The sequence below is a fragment of the Vidua macroura genome, chromosome 25 (genome assembly GCF_024509145.1).
Source record: "Vidua macroura isolate BioBank_ID:100142 chromosome 25, ASM2450914v1, whole genome shotgun sequence".
In the NCBI taxonomy this organism is placed as follows: domain Eukaryota; kingdom Metazoa; phylum Chordata; class Aves; order Passeriformes; family Viduidae; genus Vidua; species Vidua macroura.
Window position 1 is genome coordinate 3,812,549 of NC_071595.1, and position 15,530 is coordinate 3,828,078.

A 15,530-nucleotide genomic window follows, 5' to 3' on the forward strand; every position below is an offset into this window, starting at 1 on the left:
CCTTTATCTAGGCAGCGCCACTTGACCGCGCCCACTACATGCAAATTATGAACAATACAACCCCCTTTTATGTAAAATAACCATTAATCTCTTCCCTTTTATGTAAACGAAGCCCTAAATCCCGCCTCTGAGTTTCAATGAAGCATCAAACTCCGCCCCTACACATTAATGAAGTCTTAAACCCCCTCTACCTCACCCCTCCCCCCTCCCCAGCCCCCCAGATTTACCCTTGATGGCCAGAGTGGCCCGGCGGGGGATGACACGACCACGAAGGTTCTCCTTCCCATGGTCAGACCCCACAAACATCTTGGGAATTATCCCCCCCATACCCCTTCAACACCCTAGCACCCCCAAACTGCCCCACTCCCCTTCCCAGTGAATTCCCCCTATTTTTAGACAGGACGATGTGGTTTCCCACCTCCCAACCGCCCTGTTTTAAGGAAATTAGTGCCGCCCTTTTCCTCAATCCGCTTCTCATCTGACCTCCAGACTTTCTGGCGTCAGGAATTATCTTGTGACCAGCAGAAAAAAATTAATTGCGGTAAAACTGAGGTTAGGATGGAGAAACCAGATTTAGGTCAGCGCCTGTGAGAGGCCTGGAAGTTTTTTTATCTTGGAGGTGGGAGAGGAGATTTATAGGCAAAGGGGTTATCCCAGCAGAAGTGATTGGCTTGGGGGGGGGGGGCGAGATATAAAGGAAACTACCCTTCTGAACCATCACTGCCTTAAAACTTAGAGAATGTCCATAGAAAAAGCCCAAAGCTGGAGTGATCTGGGGTCCCCAGTGAGTGTCACCGCAGCAGGTGGCACATGGAGGGGTCCTGCAGTAGCAACAGCCCTGCAACACCCAGATAATGAATCTGGATGAGCCTAAGGGGAAAATCCTCTCTCCCCCAAATTGGTAGGATTTAGTTATGGGGGGGTGTTGTGGGAGCTTGGTTATGAAAGTGCAGGAAGGGAATGAGCCAAGAGGGTTGGAGGGAGGCACTCTGGGACCCTGCTCAGCCCAGGGGTCTCAGCTAATGAGGGGGGCAGGGGGGGTGAGGGTACAGGCACCTGGACCAAATTACTCCTGCCCACGGTAGCGATTTATTCCCGATCTGCCCAAATCCCAGTTTGGTAATGCTGGGCTTTATTTCCACCCCCTTCAAAGGGGTGTGGGGACTGCAGGCTGGAGAGCACCCCTCCTCCCCATAGCTCCCCCAAGCCATGAGCTGCTCAACAAAAAACCTTGAAAGCAGCATCCAACGTTCCTTGTGGTTGGATTATTTTTGTACCTTTTATTTTTCTCTCCACACCCCCCCTCCACCCCCCACCTCACTCGTCATGAATTTCCTGGGAAATCACCTCTATGTAAAGGATAGCAGCTTGGGAAGACACATAATTACCCTCAGTAACCTGTTTTGGGGCAAGAGCAAACAACCAACTCCCCCCCCCCAAAAAAAATTAACAAAATAAAGTTAAAAAAGAATTAAACATCTTTTAAAAATAAACTATAAATGTAAAACTTAATGAAATTAACACAGGTTTTTAAAATGTTTATAAAACATTTAGAAACTCTTTTCAGACCACCACCTGAATCCTTCTTATGACTTCCCCTCAATACAAAACAGCAGCGTAGAGCCTCTGCTTATTCCCATACACTCCCTCTCATTTCCCAAGGGATGGCGGGGGGCGGGGGGGGGGGGCGCTGAAAGGCTTCAGAGGGACTGGGAGGGGAGCTTTTGTTTGCAGGGGGGTTTTGTTGGCGGCGGTTCCCACAGGCCCTGCCTGGGCGGCGGGACCCGCTGCCTTTGCCCAGCTGTGGCCCGGGCCCTCCAGCTGTGTTGATCTAACTCCCGGCCCCAGACAGCCTGGCGCCAGCCCTGCGCACGTCATGCATTCACAGAGGGATGCGTGGCCAAGGCAACCTCCCCCCCTCCCCCCGCACCGCCACCGCCACGGCCACGCTGCCGCCATTTTCCAAGGGGATTCATTCCAGTCCTGGGATACCCCGAGTGTGTGAGAGGGCTGGGAGCACAAGAATGTTTTTATCTGATCACCCCAAGTTTGTGTCATAACCCCCCAGCCCCCGGATGGGTCACTTCACTTTTGACTGGGGGGGGTCACATTTAGGATGCCGTTGCAGTGGTAACTCCGGGTTTGGGGTGTCCTCATGCAGTGGCTGTGGGAGGAGCGGATTTCTTGGCGTGGAGAAGATAAAATGGGGGAGGAAGGGAGTGGGAATGCTCTGGAGCATGATGATTTCATGGTGAAAGGGTCCACACCAGGTGTTTTGTTAAAATGAAAAGTACAAGAAGCAGCAGAAGAAGCAGGAGCTGGGACTATCCACCTCAGCAAGCACCCCAAAATGATATCAAGTCCCCTGAGGGAGGGGTGACCATGTACCTCACTACAGTTCAGCCATTGCTCCCCACCACCTTTTGTCTTTTCCTGGGAACAGATTATTAATCTCAGGGGATTTGCCCATGCTGCAAAAACCTGCAGAGGTCCTCGAAACTTGGGGGTCGCCTCACAACTAGCTGCTTCCCCCTGCCTCAAAATAATCTACCCTTTGGGCTTGGGTTTGGTTTGATTTTTTTTTTTTTCCCCTGAAGTAAGTCGGTACAGGTGGCAGAATGTGAGGGATGTAATATGGAGTGGAAATGGCCAGATTTGGCCTGGCTGCTGCAGGGTAGGGAGGGTGAGCGTGGGGGTCCCTGTGTCCTGGGGGAACACCACCAGCATTTTGTGAGGAATTTCTTGTGTTTTGGAAGCTGGAGGCTGTCTGGAAACGCTGGCTGCTGGGCAGGGATTTGATGGGAGAGGAGAGAAAGAGAGATGTGGCAGGGTGCAGCTACAAAGGGAAGGGCTCTTCCCCAGGGGTCATCTGGATTCACTTTCAGATGGGCCTGAGGTATAAATCCCATTTACCAGGGATCTTCAGAGACCTTCAAGAGACTTCATGAGCAAGGGAAGCTAAGGGACCTGTCTGGCTTGCTCTGGCTCAGCACAACATGGGAAAAAGAGCTCAGAGATTAATTTATTGATTTATTGAGATGCTTCAAGCCAACCCCCCCAGCCTGGGCACCCACATGGCACAGCACAGCAGTGATCCGAGGGAGTTTTGGTGCTGGAGAAGAAATCTAGATGGAAACTCAAGGGAAAAAAGGGATTCTGGCTTCCTAAAATGGCTCTGAGATCTCTTTCCCGCCTTATCCCGAAGACTACGGGGAGGCAGTCCAGTGGCATTTGGTGATCCTGCTGAACACTGTGTGGCAGCTCTCTTGACACTTCAATTCGTGCTGGGGCCAAGTGCTCCTGGATGGACAGTGGGTCCAAGACAGGCAAGGACAGGCAGGGACAGGCATTGTGGCCCTCCTCCGTCCATCGGTCACACAGAGAATATGCTGAAAGGTCCCCGTGCAGTTTGGCAAACCCTCTCTGGGGTCCCTGTAGCCACAGTGACACCCCTATATTGAGCTATGATATCCCAGATTCGGGGTGTTTCAGGATCAATGGGGATGGATGGATGGATGGATGGATGGATGGATGGATGGATGGATGGATGTCAGAGTCCACAGCTCATGCAGAAAGGAGCCTGGCCCTAGCCACCTGTCTGCTCTGTGCCTCAGTTTACCCCCCTCACCCACCACAAGGACCCTCTGCCAGAGCCAGACAATGCTGGAGGCTCTGTAATGGGCTATGAAGGATGAGCAGACAAATGGCAGAGAATTGAGGGGGGAAAGGAGTGGCACCTACACCCAAAAAGCAGCAGTGATACGTCCCACCCCCACAAGCCATGTCACCAGGAGACCTGGTCCGGCCCTGGGGAATGTGTGGCTGTTTGTGCAGGGGATTAGCCCCAGGAACCTCCCCTTAGCCTGAGCCCAACCTAGTCTGGAGGCAGCACCCAGGACAGTCCCTGCTGGTGATCACTGGGGACCAAGTGAACACCATGAAGCATTACCTTGTTCCAGAGTACTCAGGGGAGGGAGAGGAACACTCTCATCCCTCTGAAAGGGAACCAGGAACCGTGACATGAACTGTGGCCAAGCTGCTCAGTCACTGTCCATGCCTCCGTTTCCCCACACTTCCTCTCATCCAAAGCCCAGTCAAGATCAGAGCTGTGTCTCCATCACCCTCTGAACCAGAGGGAACCACATATTCCTATAAGGAGTCAGAGCTGCTTCTTCAGGGCAAACACTGGACACCTCTGTTCCCTGCAGAGGAGAGGCTGGGACGTTTGGAACATCCCCGGGTAGTACCCAGAGTGGAGAGAGACAGTGGGGCTGGGCCCAGGCGGTGTTGGGCAGGCAGGAGTGGCTGTTCCCAACACCGGGATTCCTCATAGATGCTTCCTGCTGCCCTATCTCACAGGTGCATCTGGGGAGCTGGGAGCAGTGCTTCCACTGCCACTGCCAGTGCTTCCTGTTCCGACCCCCCTGCCCTGGCCACTGTTCTCACCACCTCCCCCCACGGCTGGACAGACCCACCCCTGGCACGGTAGCAGTCCCTCTGACTCCCATCTGCACCCTGAGGGGTCTTTTCCCTCCTGGGACCCTTTTGGGGTCCCCCCAATTTTACCCTAATGAGCATCACACTCCCATGTTACCCTAAGGGGCCTAAGACTGATCAGCTCATGCCGTGTGAACCCCATAACCCAGGCCCTGGTGAGGAGGTCCATGTGGGTGTCCCCAGCAGGGTAGGTGCTGAGGTGCTGCTGTGCCACTACTGGAGGTACACTCACAATTTGGTGCTCAGCCCACCCCTTGCTCTGCTCTCTTCTCCCTCCACCTTTTTAATTCCTCCCTTCCCAAATTGCATCCCTGCAAAAGGAGGAGGAGGATGGGCCTGGGGGTGCAAAGGCTGCAAGTGTAAACAACCCTGGCTGCTGCAGATGTGGAGACACTAGGCTCACTCAGAGGAGCCCAGGCCCCACTGCCACTGCCAGGGTGACAGTGAAGTAATTCCCACAATATCCTCGGGGGGCTGGGGTGTGGCAGCAGGGGAGCAGTGGGCACCCAAACCTGGCACCGTCTGCCACAGCCTCGCCCCAAACATGAGGTGCCACAGCCCTGGCATGGTCCAAAGAGGGGAAACAGGCATGGGGAAGAGGAGCCAAGCCTTTATTATGTGGGGGTCCCAGGATGAGTTCTGCTGCTCCCTGCAGCCCCTGCTCCCCCCTACAGCCCCTGCTCCCAATCCCTTCCTTTCTTAGCACCCCAAATTCCCCCCCCCCCCAGGTCCTGCTGTGCTGCAGGATGTGGCTTTGCCAGGCTGCCCTTATTATACTCAGAGACTGTTAAAACTCATCACACCCTCCACCCTGCATTGCCCAGCCCTAAATCACACAAACCCCAGCAACCCTCCTCCAGAAAACCTGACACACATCCCCAAAACCCTTAAACCTCCCAGATCCTCTCCAAAACCCAGCTCAAGCCCCTGGCCAAGCAATCCATCCCCACTACCCCCAGAAAGCCACATCACCCATCATCACACAGAAGAGCCCCTCCATGGGAAAACATGGTGGGGGGTGGGGGGAGAGATGTTTTATCTTGGCCTCCATCTGCCCCTAATAAGGCAGGTTTATTTTTAGTGGAGGTGAAAGCCGGAGCCACCAGCTCAAGAGCTTTTTCCACTCACATCTGCATTTGTACAATTTGTGTTTCCTGTTGTGGTTTCGGTGCTTTTCAAACCTGCCCAAATTGTTATTTTTCTTTACAAAGAGCCCCACAGATCGCACCCTCTGTATCCTCAGTATATATATCTTGCCAGCATCCCCTGCCCAACCTCCCCATTCATCTGGCCCCTGACATGCTGATATCTTGGAATAGGATCCAAACCTCCCCATGGGGCTGGGATGCTGGTGAAAGTTCAGACTGGACCATATAATTCCCGTCCTGGATTGTGCCTTTCCAGGCCCAGTGTGTAATGAAAAGACACACTTCAGACCCCGAGTAGGGAAACTGAGGCAGGGATGGTGTCAGTGCTGTAGTTTGTGGATATGGACTCCCCAGATTGTTCACCTCCAGGGACCCTTGTGTGGCCATGCTGGGTTTAAGCAGCAGTGGGAAGCAAAGCGCGGGGGGAGGGGGGGTGGGTGTGTGTGTATCTGCCCTACCTCTGCTTGGAACCCACCCCATGGGGATGAGCCTAACTCATCCCAGGTGCACCAGGGAATTGGGTAGGTAGAGCTTGGCACAGGTGCTGGGTGAAGACACCTGGATGTCCCCCCAACTTCCTCTGACACACAGTTTCCATCCGCCCAGAGCAGATGCCACGTGAGGAGCAGTGGCAGGGTGAGGAGGGGCTCTTTCATCTCCTCTCCTCAAGCCACATCCCTGCAGGAAAGGGAGGACATGGAGGTGTCAGTGGTCCTCCAAACGCACTGGAGCTGTGGCCACACAATCCAAGGACTCCTGGGGAGTGGCCAAACTGGGGGTCCCCATTCCCAAGCCCCAGTGCTGAGACTTTCCCTGCCTCAGTTTCCCCACTCAGGGTCTTAAAAGCAGCTTCTACCCTCTTGTTGTCAAAATCCAGGTCTGGAATGCTGTGGTCCAGCCCCAATACCCAGTGTTTTCTCCACCCTTTGGCCCCTCTCCTTATCCTATCCCTTGACTCCAGCAACTGGGGAAAGGGGTGCAGGGGTCCTGGTGAACAGTTCACAAAGCCTTACATCTGGGCACACCCATCCCAGTCATTCCCTGCCATGAAACCCCACTGTGGTTTCCCTGTCCAGCACAATTCCTTGGGATGACGAGGATGCTGGGGTGCAAGGCTGAAGGCAAGGGTCCCTTGGCTTCATCTACAGAGCCAACTGCCACACCAGCTGTGGTGCCAGGTGCTGGAAGCCAACCTGCGCTCACTTTCTCACTGCTTTTAGTTAATTTTTTCACTCTCTGTTCACCCAGGGAAATTTACTTTCTACAAAAATGTTCCAGCATGTGTCCCCACTGTGGGGCTGGGGACAAGTCCCATGCTGGGCTTGGCCCCTGTGACACGGAGACATGATGGCACCCTCTCTGACCCCATCCATGGTGGAGTTGGGGGAACATCCAGCAGGGATGTGGGAGCAGGAGATCAAAGCCCGTAGCACCTGTGGATGCACATATAGGTATGTATGGAAGCCGTACGACCCCGTGCACGTAGGTAGGTGTGTGTAGGTGACCTGTATGTCCCTGAACACGCCTACGCTCGTCATTTCTGTACCCCTGTGCCACCCCCACCTGGACGGGCATGTACTATGTTTTGTGTGCGCACGTACGTGCTGTACGTACAGCTCGTACCGTAAGTGCCGTATAGGGCACGCATCTCTTCGCCGCTGCTACCGCCACCGTGCGGGAGCCCGTGCGGCTCAGCACTGCCACCTGGTGGGAGAGCGCGGAACTACAGCCTGTGCCCGATGGCGCCCACGGACCAACGGACACATACACACGGCGTACATGGACACAAAAACATGGACACAGACACATGGACACGGCCCCATGGACACAGCTCTGCGCCCCCCCCCCTTCAGACTGCGGCCCCACGCATCGGCCCCCATAATAACCATCAACCCCAGAGGCCTCATGGACGGTCCAGTCCCTCCCCTATCACCGAGTGAGCCTCAAACCCCAATATCCTTCCCTGAGGAAGACGACAGGCCCACCTTCCCCAAAGAGTTCTTTTAACAGGTCACTCTGTTCCAGTCTTTTCTGGGAGCTCTTCTGCTCCTTAGAGCCTCCTCCATCCACTGTTGCCAAAGCAACAGTGGACATCCTGGACATCCTCTAGGTCTTTGACATTATTCTTCTGGCCAGGAACTTTTTTATCATCCTTGTGTTACGCTGTTTGTATCATAATTTGTTGTTTGTATTTAGTGACCCCTAATTTGTCCTGTCCTCTGTCACAGGTGTCTGCACGTATTTGTCCCAGAGCTGTTCTGCCCACAGGCCCCCGAAAAAAAACGCTGGCCCTTTTCCCTGTGAAACAAAACTTGCCATCCCAGGTTCCTGATGTCAGTTTGCAGGATGCGCTTGGGAGTATCAGGGCAGCACAAGTTTGAGGTGGGGGCAGCTTGGGTCTGGGAAATATCCTGCGTCGTCTGGAATTATATGGAGTCGGCTGCCCACTCAGGGCCACAGGCCCCTGGAGACAAACACAGGCCCTTTTCGCTGAGAAACAAAACTCACCATGCAAGGTTCCTGATGTCAGCTTGCAGGTGGTTTTTGGCATGGCCCCGGCAACCAGAATTGTACTTTGCTGCAGCTTTTGTCTGGGAGATATGGGGTGAGCTCTCCTACCGTCACCTCTTCCCCCCTGCCCTGCTCCGCTGTTTCCCCGTCTCCAACCCTCACCTCTACTTGTCCTTCCAGCCCACCCCATCCCCAGTCTCTCCACCCTTCACCCCTCCCCATCCTGCCCCTGGCCCATCCCTCACTCCTCCCACCACCCAGGTGTTACTCCCTGCAGCAGGACATGGGAGCTCGGAGTCGTGGGGATAGTGCGGCCCTCGCAGCAGGACAACACCCAAAGAAAACAGGCAGGGATGGCGTCTGTGGACTGCGCGGTGTCACAAAGGCACCTGGGGCTGAGGGGAGGGGGCTGGAGAGTGACACAGATGGTAGGGGCAGCTGTGAGGCAGAAGGGGTCTTTTGGAGTAAAAAGGGGGGCTCCAGGGTGGCACAGAGACGCTGAGAGGCTGCGGTGGGAACTTGAGGGTGACACAAGGAGGCTGAGAGGCAGGGGCTGCCTTGAGGGACAAAGTAGGGGTGCCTGAGGGTGACAGGTGAACCAGCCTTCACAGCACCCTTAACCTCACCCTTAAAACCACCCCTACCCAGGTGGAGAGTGCACGGTGGAGGTTAGGGGGCCACGGGACAATGTCAGGGGGCTTGGGGTGACACACAGACATTGCGGGCTGAGGGGCAAAGAGGGGGGGCTTGACAGGTGGAGAGCTGACCCTGAGGGTTAGGGATACCAAGGACAGGACACAGGGTACCAGGAAGGGTTACGGTACAGCAGCAGCCCTCACCCCAACCCTAAGCTCACCCTAAACAGCAGCCCTAGAACACCAGTTTTCCTCAACAGCAGCTGCAGGCAGCAACCCTACTGCTGGGACAGCCCCAGAACCCTCCCAGCAGCTGCAGGCTGTGACCCTAATGAAAAGGTAGGTATGATGTTTGCTGGCTAGAGAGTAACTGGTAGAGGTTGGGGACTGAGCACTTTTTTAGGGGTTTTATTTTTCAGGGCTTTTAAAGGCTATTTTAGGGTTATTTTCACTGGAGCTTTTTAGGAATTTTCTGTGAATACTTAGGATACTTTTAAGGCTTTTTCAGGGTTTTGGGAAGATTATTTTTAGGGTATTTTAAGGGCTTTCTTACTACTAATTAGAATTTTTAGGTGTTTTTTTGGGTGTTCTTGGGGCTTTTTTAGGCCTATTCAAAAATGTTTAGGGCATTTTTAGGACTACTGAGGGTATGTGGAGGACTCTTAGGACTAGGGTATTTTTAGGTCTTTTGAGGGAACTTGTAGGGTTTTTTTAGGGTCTTATCAGGGCATTTTAAGAATTCTTGGGGTATTTTTAGAGGTCTTTTCAGAATATTTAGGGACTTGCTTAAAGGTTCTTTAGGGCTATTTAGGTGTGTTTTAGGGGTTTTTTAAAAGTAGGGTATTTTTTATGGTATTTTTTGGGTATTCTGAGGCTATTTTTATGTTTTTGTGGGGCTTCTAGGACGTTTTGAAGATGAGGGTTTCTTAGGGAATTTAAAATTTTTTTTCGGGTGTTTTCATGGCACGGCACATAGAGGCTGAGGGGCAGCTTGAGGGGCGCTGTGGGGGCTTGAGGGTGACAGAGGCTGGGAGCTGAGGGAGGCACAGGGAGAGGGGACAGTGGGTGACAGAGAGATGCTGAGGGGGGCAGGGCAGCTGGAGGGTGCCTCAGAGAAGCTGGGGGCTGAGGGGCAAAGGAGAGGGATTAAGGGTGGCACACAGGAGCTAAGGGGCAGCTGAGAGGGGGCTTGACGGGCAAAGGGGGTCTCGAGGGTGCCACACAGAGCCTGAGGGCTGCGGGGCAGAGGAAGGGGTTGAGGGGTAAAGGATGAGGGCTTGAGGGCTGGACAGTACAGTGGAGATCAGGGCTACAGGGTACAGCTTAGGAGGCAAGTTAAGGTACAGGTGCACCACCTCTCCCCCCAGCCCTAACCTCAGCCTAAGCAGCCCCCCTAACAAGAGCCTTTTCCCTTTTCACCCCTGCCAGCAGCAGCACCACACAGCAACCTTAACAGCGAGAGCACACCGGAACGCTCCCGCTGGGACAAGGCAGCGACCCTCACACCAGGACAACGGCAGAACCCTCAGAGGACAACAGGACCCCCTGGAAAAACGTAGGGGTGACATCTGTGGGCTAGAGAGCAACAGGAAGGGTTTGGAGGCTGAGCAGGTTTCCTGGAGTTTTTTGGCAGGACAATTAGGAAGATGTAGGGGATTTTGGAAGGCTTTTTAGGACTTTTTTGGTGTCTTTTAGGGCATTGTTACACCTTCCTAAGGGCTATTTTAGAATTCCTTAGTGCATTTTTGGGGTCGGGATAAGGGTCAGGCAAGCTGACGGCTGGAAATGCGGAGTATTACTGGAATGTAGTACAATGTGTTGGAAAAGTGCCAATGGAGGGGCAGTGGGCAGGGTCCCACGCTGCTGGTCTGAAGGTTGTGATTTCTGGGCCGATCGAAGTAGTGGTGGTAAGGGTTATATGCTGGCAGCTTTCTCGAGGAGAAATGCAGCACAGAAAAGAATCAAGCGCCAAGCTTGGTACAGTCAGTTTCCAAGAGGCTTTCGGCACAAAAAAACCCCCCTGAGTATTAGGGGGTGGCAGATTGGGTCTCGGAGAATTCCTGCGCCGTGTAGAAATGGCTTTTTGCCTTTGCCAGGCTGGAATGTGCCCGCTACTACCAAGAGCTGGGCAGGAGTGGGCAGAGAGCGCGGCCGTCTGCCAGCAGTTTGCAGGTCGCCCAGGAAAGAGCAGTGTCCTTGGCATGTGCAGCAAATGCAATTTCTTGGCAAGTTTGGGGTACCTGAGCACAGTGCTGGTGGACTTTCTCCCTGAGAAATGGCGTGGAAAAGCTTTTCGCTCCGATGTAGACGACTAGAGAGGCAGAATGTGGAGCTCCGGAGCTGGCCGAAGGGAAGTGCCCGTTCCCGGCGTCTTTCGGCAGGAGCAGCGCTCCGGAGCGCGCCGCTGCCGCGCCAATCGTCTGGGCGTGAAGTAGCCGCCTCTTTGCCTCCGGGAGCCAGAGATCGCGGTAGCTTGCAAGAGGCAAAGAACGAAGCCGCAAAGAAGCGGCCTTGTGTGCCAAGCTTGCCGACTCCTGGAGGACGGCGGCTGCCGCTCTCCTGCCTGTTGAATTCACTCTTGGCATGCGGATGGAAGGCATTCCAGGACAACTTTGCTGGGTTTGGACTTAGTCCTGCTGCAGCCCTCCTGGGAAATTCTTGTGGCTCTCCTGGGGCTCCGAGATGCAGAGAAGCTGATGGCGGCCGCTGAAAAGAAGGGCAGCAGGGAGCAACAACAAGCTAGGCAGCTGACTGTGCTTGGGAAGGAGCAGCTGCTGGATTTTTGCGCTTGCCTTCACTGCGCACACAAGCCCGCTGCTCTGCTGCTTCTCTTTTCTCATTCAGTGAATTGCACACTACTGAAGCGGAGCCAGGCGATTCAGCTTTGCTGCTTTTCAGCATCTCCGCTGCCCTTGTGCGCTGTGACTACTCTCGAGGCTTTCTGCCTTCGCCAGGCTGGAATGTGCCCGCTACTACCAAGAGCTGGGCAGGAGTAGGCAGAGAGCGCGGCCGTCTGCCAGCAGTTTCTAGGTCGCCCAGGAAAGAGCAGTGTCCTTGGCATGTGCAGCAAATGCAATTTCTTGGCAAGTTTGGGGTACCTGAGCACAGTGCTGGTGGACTTTCTCCCTGAGCAATGGCGTGGAAAAGCTTTTCGCTAAGATGTAGACGACTAGAGAGGCAGAATGCGGAGCTCCGGAGCTGGCCGAAGGGACGTGCCCGTTCCCGGCGTCTTTCGGCAGGAGCGGCGCTCCAAAGCGTGCCGCTGGCGCGCCGGTCGCCTGGGCGCGAAGTAGCCACTTCTTGGCCTCCGGCAGCCGGAGTTCGCGGTAGCTTGCAAGAGGCGAAGAACGAAGCCGCGAAGAAGCCGGCTTGTGAGCAAAACTCGCAGACAGCTGCAGGACGGGGGTTGCCGCTCTCCTGCCTGTTGAATTCACTCTTGGCATGCCAATGGAAGGTGTTCCAGGACAACTTTCCTGAGTTTTTATTTTAGTTTTCATGCATCCCTCCTTGGAAATTCTTGTTGCTCCCCAGAGGCTCCGAGATGCAGAGAACACGGTGGCAGCTGCTGAAAAGAAGGGCAACTGTGAGTTGGTCAAGAAGCAAGAACCTAGGCAGCTGCCTGTGCTTGGCAAGGAGCAGCTGCTGGATTCTTGCAATTGCCTTCAGTGCGCACAGAAGCCCGCTGCTCTGCTGCTTGGTTTTTCGCCTTCAGTCAATTGCACACTGCTGAAGCTGAGGCAGGCTGTTCAGCTTTGCTGCTTTTCAGCATCTCATCTGCCCTTTTGCTCTGTGACAGCTGTCGAGGTGAAACAGAGATTTTTAGAGTTAGGTTAACAAAATGAATTAAGCATTTATAATTTAGCTTGTAGAGTTATCTGTTGAATTTTCAACCTTTTACTTAAGAAACCTCTGCCTAATACAAAGGGCAAAGGAAAATGCAAATTTCTGAAGCTTCTTGCATAAAGGACAATACCAGAAGAAGCAAAGAACCCAGATAAAGAAGCTCCTCTGTCTCCAAGCCTATCAAGACTGACAGACGTACTCAGATAAGCACCAAAGGACCAAAAGCGCACGCGCAGAGAGGAAAAGTTCAAAAGTTCAATCATGAGGAAAACCACAATCTTCAGCCTCAGGACCACCAAGAGACCCCCGTACGACCACCACAGCAAACCACGCATGCCCAGAAGGGCGTGGACTTACTTAGCATGAGAAGCGAGGACAGGTGGTGCCAGGGGTTGAATATGCATGAAAAAGTTGTGCAATGTATTGCATATGGAACGTCTTTAAGAATAAAAGTGTGGGTCAGACTGAGGCTCGGGGCACAGGTTTTGGAGAGCTATCTCACTTGTGCCGGGCGCTGACATACAAACCCACTTCATAACTACCCCAGGTTATGGAGTCTATTTATTTTTTCCGCGTGTCGTTTCAGTTGGCGACCACGAAGGGACTGCTCTGCTCACCCGCAGGTCCGGTTGGGAGCAGACACCCTCAGGCGCCACGGGGCTTTTCCCCGGAGGGCCTCTGCGCCTCGGCTGTACACTGCGGGGAGCAGACCACGGCCCGTCGACTAGCGGATGAAAGCGGTATGTATTAATTTATTTTCTTAAGGTTGGCACCGATAAGTCGCAAAAAGATGTTTTTGCGCGCAGGTTTGCCTAGGGGCTTGCAAGCAGACCGCCATCGGGGGAGAGGCCGGCAGCGGGAGGACCTCCCCAGCTGATAGCGCGGCTCGGGGAGGGCGAAATCGCGATTTCAGTGTGTGGTGTGTGTCCCGATTGCAGTGTAGTGTATCTGTTACATCTGGACGTGCGTGCTTGTGCGTGTGTGTGTATGTGTGAGTGGAACGGTGAAGCGCGGTGCGGCGTTGCTAAGATACAGAGACGCGGCGCGGTGGTGCAGGGCAGCTCTCAGCCCACACTACCTGATAGTGCGGGTAGTGCGCATGCGCGGGGCAGCTCTCAGCCACACTACCTGATAGTGCGGGTAGTGCGCATGCGCGGGGCGGCTAGCTGCCACTCTACCTGATAGTGCGGGTGGGGCGCATGCGTGGGACAGCTCTCAGCCACACTACCTGATAGTGCGGGTAGTGTGCACTCTACCTGATAGAGCGGGTGGTGCGCATGCGTGGCACGGGCTGTCTCTGGCGAGCTGGGGGAGCGCGGCGCGGGGCTTAAGTCGGGGCTTGCAAAGGTGCTTTAGGCGCGGCCCAGCTGATAGCGCAGCGGGCGCGCGGGCATAAGCCGTGGTTTGAGGAGCTGCTTTGAACGCCACTAGCTGATAGCGCAGCTAGTGGGAGCGTGGTACAAGCTAGGAGTTACAAGCACCGCTTACAAGCATCACTAGTTGGTAAAAAGCTTGCAAAAGTAGCCAGAGAGCCCGGCTGGGCTAAGAGTTAAGTGTTTGTTATACAATAGCACTGCCCTTCAGTGTTAAAAGCTGTCACTGGTGTAGGAGGAGGGGTTGGGGAAGGCAGTCTAGGGTTGCCATGGGAAACAGCAGTTGTATGAGTTCTCCACCCCCTTTTGGAAGAGAATTGTACCCTCCCCCTGTCCTGTCAGTTATTGTTCAAGTCTGCCCCTTAGCCTAGAATCTTCTCTGTTCCACGTTTTCCCTTTGGGTAACCGCCTGTCTCCAGCTCAACGGGAGTTTTAGATCCAAATTAAGTCCCACCTTGTTTTAGGGAACATTTCTTTTAATAAGAGAGATTTAAAGCCTTTTGTTAAATTTATTTTTGAACATTTTCCTGCTACTACACGGGAAGATGTTTTGGTGCCTGATTTCTGGGGAAGAGTTGGGAGAAAGATTTACGATTTACAAGTTCAGGGGAGGATTTCAGTCGGTCGTTTTTTTCCGCTTTTTCATTCTGAAATAAATGGGCCTAGGAGACCTTGTGCTCCAATCAAACAGGCCTTTATTGAGAGATTTCAGCCTAAGGGGTAGGGGGCTCGGGGTTCGCGACGCCACCGCTGCTCCCTCGAGCCGGCGAACGGAGGAAGGGCCTCGATCCTGTCGGATACCGGCAGGGTCGGAAGTCTCCACCTTCTTCGGAACACGTCCGAGACTCGTCAACCGGCTTGCAGTCTTAGGAGGTGATCCTCTTTAGGCTTCTTCTAAGTTGTAGTGACCAGCCCGGAATGTTTTTATGCCCTCTTCCTGCTACCAGGGATGTCCCCGACCCATGGACACCGGTGATTTGTAGTTCTGGGCTCGCTTTCTAGGGATAATCTAGGCTTTAATAATTCCGGAGATATGATAATTAATATGCACTCTCCGCGAGGCATCTTGGGAACCCGGAAACCTTCTCAGGGAGCAGCGGCAGGAGTACCCGACGCGAGGGAGAGGGTTACAAAAATCTGGGTTTCTGAATACAGAAAGATAAAACAGGTAAGTCATAACTTCAACAACAACCCATTAGCTCTTAATATTACATAGGAAACAGATAAATGTACAGTATTGAGAACAGCATTGCATAACCGTTTTAACAAACTCTATCCATGACAACTCCCCCCTCTTTTTCTTTGACCGGGCTTCAGCCCGCGTCAACCAGCTGTATTTATTTCTCTTTCGTATAGCTTTCCCCATTTCTTATATCTAGCATACAGTTTTCTAGCTTCTTTTCTTCCTGCATCTTCTAATTTCATAATTTTTGCGCTCTCTGTGGGAACCGAATGACTGGACTGGACTATTGATATAATCAACCGCGTTAAGCAGGGGATGATACAAGGAAGAAACAGTAATC